Raw genomic sequence first — 3880 nt, forward strand, 5'->3', positions numbered from 1 at the left:
CAATGTGTGTGACAAAATTCTTGAGGGTGGCAGCTGGTTTTTATGCATCTTGAATTCCATTTTGGAGTGAGTTACATAGCTTATTATTATGTGGAAGCTGAGACCATGTCACACATCATTCTTTATAGAACTTATACTTTGGGCAACCAAGTCTCAGTTTTGCAACAGTGGACTTGCAGGAAAGCCTTCTGCCCACTGTCTTTTAGAAGCAGGTAAGAACCAATCTTCTCTGTGCGAGGTAGGAATAGAAAAGTCACTTTTTCAAAATCTCTTAGGACCAGTCCACTCTGCAGTGAACAACATACTCACTTATCCAAAAAGAATTTATTGCACCCTGCTATGTGGCAGAAGCCATGCCTTCCTCTGCAGTCATTAAAATCACTGCTCAGATTTCAAGCCTTCCCTGCACCAGAATCCGAGAGAGCTAATCCAAAGCCCAGCCTCCCGGCCTCAGCTCCAGAACTCCTGAATCAATCTTGAGGGCTGGTGCCTGTAATCTATGTTTTAACCAGCCCCCTCCATGAGTCTCAATCACATTAAAATTCAAGAACTAAGGCTCTAGATCAGAGAGTTTACAGTGGCCACACACTCTAAAAATGCATCTGAGGAGGCCACTCACCCAGTGTCTGAAGAAGAGAAAGAAAATGAGTAAGAGTTTGCGAAGTGGATGGAGCTGGAGAGCATTATGCTAAGCGAAATAAGTCAGTCAGAGAAAGATAAATATCACATAATCTCACTCATTTGTGGACTATAATGAACAACATAAACTGATGAACAAAAACAGATCCAGAGACAGAGAAGCATCGATCAGATGCTCAAACCTCAGAGGAAAGGTAGGAGAGTGTGGTGGTATGGGGGAGAGATCAACCAAAGGACTTGTATGCATGCATATAAGCATAACCAATGGACACAGACACCAGGGCCGGGGTGAGGGCATGAGCGGGGTGGGGGGGGGGAGTCAATGGGGGGATAAGGACACATATGTAATATCTTAATCAATAAAGAAAGGGGGAAAAAGAGTTTTTGAAGTGACTTCTATGAGGATGAGTGGAAAGAATTGAGATTATTAGAGAAAGAATGGCTATGGAGGTTCCTATTGAACATCCTCACAGCCCCAGCGGTTTCAGATGGAATTTGATAGCCACCATTCTCATCTCTGATGAGAACCCTGTAGGAAATAATGGTTGTAACATGTAGCACAAAAGGACTGGGTTGATATTCCTGGGTCATTAAATGGAAGAGTCAGTTACAGAAAACTGGACGCACTGTTTCCCATTCATAGGCTTCCATCTGAAGGTCACTGAAGGTCAAACCACATATAGACAAGGTGATAGGCTTTTGTAGGTTCCTTTCTCCTCTGAGATATGGCAAATAAAGGGGGTCCAGTGTAAAGAACAGTTGATTATTTCAGAGAAATGGCTCTAAAGAAGTTGAATGTGGAAGTTGAATGGTATCCTGATGGTAGGAGCAATGGACTAGGAACCTGGCCATTCGTGATCTTGAGCAAGCACATGTTTCTGAAACACCAGGCAGCATGGGGTCCTAGAAAGGACACTGGACACAAAATCAAAGGGTATAAGAAAGTAAATCAGAGGGAATTGGGTAGACAATGACTAGCTGGAGAGGGAGTGGCTAATGATAGCGAGGTGGTAGAAATGTGCCCTCAGGAGACCATGGCAGCAGTGTCACAGGTCAAAAAGGCTGATAACAGTGCCTTGTAACTCTGTTTAGCCCAGGACAGGCTCAAGCCTTTAGTGAGGAGAGGACGCACACCTTGTTTTGTTCCATATTGATTCTAGATAGCATATATCTCATTGCAGAAATCAATACCTTCTTGATTCATTAGCGTTCCTCTCAGATTGCAGTTGAGAGAGTGGCCAAGTCCTCTGCCTCTCCTGACCAGGGGCAAATCCATAGCCCTCCCCTCAATGGCCTGGCACTGTGAAGGAGCCCATGGATGGGGCACGTGGAGCTGAAAGTGCAAGTGTCCCTTTCCTGGAGATCTGGGTCCCGTTTCTCATTTTGAGAGTCACCTCTGACTTGTGGCCAGAAGCCTTGATTTTCCAAGCTCTAAAATGGAACTAACTTCTTATGTCTAAACCTCAAAGTAAAATGTTTTGAAGCTTTTATTATATTTTATTATGATGATGAATATTATCATTATTAATGACATTTATGCCTTTACTGTGTACTAGGCAGGATAGTTTTATTCACATTATTATTTTTTTAAAATATATTTTATTGATTTCTTACAGAGAGGAAGGGAGAGGAATAGAGAGTTAGAAACATCGATCAGCTGTCTCCTGCACACCCCCTACTGGGTATGTGCCTGCAACCAAGGTACATGCCTTTGACCAGAATCAAACCTGGGACCCTTGAGTCCGCAGGCTGATGCTCTGTCCATTGAGCCAAACCGGGTAGGGCTATTCACATTATTTTATTTCATCTTTACAACACTTTGGGCACAGACTCTTACAATTCCTGACTATACTAGTAGATGCATAACTGAGGCTCAGAGAGACTAAGTAGCTGGTAGAGTCTTGATCAAAAGAGCCAGGACTCAGACTCCAGATCTTTCACTACCAGGCATATATTATCTCTTTTGCCAAAGTGTTAGAAACCAAGCTTGTTTTTGCATTTGAAGAATGAGCTTTTTCTCTCAGAAGAAATGACTAACAATATATATTTACACTTTAGCTTTTCCTTAGGCAGTGAGGAGATGGTAGGGTACTGGCGTGGGGTGGAGAAGGGCACACACTGTCTACTGGCCACACCACTTTCCTGATGGATACTTTACAACAGAGGTTCTGAGGAAGTTCACTTATGTAGTTGAGGAAGTAAATAAATTGATCACATTTTTGGTTGCTTTATTCTAGACCAGTGGTTCTCAACCTTCTGGCTCTTTAAATACAGTTCCTCATGTTGTGACCCAACCATAAAATTATTTTCGTTGCTACTTCACAACTGTAATGTTGCTACTGTTATGAATCGTAATGTAAATATCTGATATGCAGGATGGTCTTAGGCGACCCCTGTGAAAGGGTCGTTCAACCGCCAAAGGGGTTGCGACCCACAGGTTGAGAACTGCTGTTCTAGACTAAAGGGCCAGTGCACAAATTCATGCACCAGTGGGGTCCCTCAGCATAGCCTGCAGGATTGGGCTGAAATTGGCTCTCCGACATCCCCCGAGGGGCCCAGAATTGTGAGAGGGTGCAGGCCAGGCCGAGGGATCCCATTGGTGCATGATTGGGGCCAGAGAGGGATACAGGAGGTTGGCCAGCCAGGGAGGGACCATGAGAGGACTCCAGGGCATGTCCAACCCATCCAGCTCAGTCACGATCCGCCAAACCCCAGCAGCAAGTTAATCTACTGGTCAGGGCTTCTGCCCCCCGGTGGTCAGTGCATGTCATAGCAACTGGTTGACTGGTCTACTGTCTGTCCCCTGGTGGTCAGTGCACGTCATAGTGAGCAATCGAGCAGCCTTAGCATATCATTAGCATATCACACATTGATTGGTTGAATGGACGACTGGATGACCAGACACTTAGCATATTAGGCTTTTATTATATAGGATTATTTTATTTTATACTACACTAGCGGCCTGGTGCACGAATTCATGCTTGGGGGGGTGGGGGGTCCCTCAGCCCGGGCTGCACCCTCTCCAATCTGGGACCCCTCAGGGGATGTTCGACTGCCAGTTTAGGCCTGATCCCACCCCCGAAATCTGGGACCGCTGGCTCCTAACCGCTCACCTGCCTGATTGCCCCTAACCACTCTGCCTGCCTGCCTGCTTGCTCCCAAATGCCCTCCCTGCCAGCTTTTTCGCCCCAACTGGCCCCCCCCCTTGGAAGCTGATTGCCCCCCAATTGCCCCCCCATTG

The sequence above is a fragment of the Myotis lucifugus genome, unplaced genomic scaffold (assembly GCF_000147115.1).
Source record: "Myotis lucifugus unplaced genomic scaffold, Myoluc2.0 scaffold_167, whole genome shotgun sequence".
In the NCBI taxonomy this organism is placed as follows: Eukaryota; Metazoa; Chordata; class Mammalia; order Chiroptera; family Vespertilionidae; genus Myotis; species Myotis lucifugus.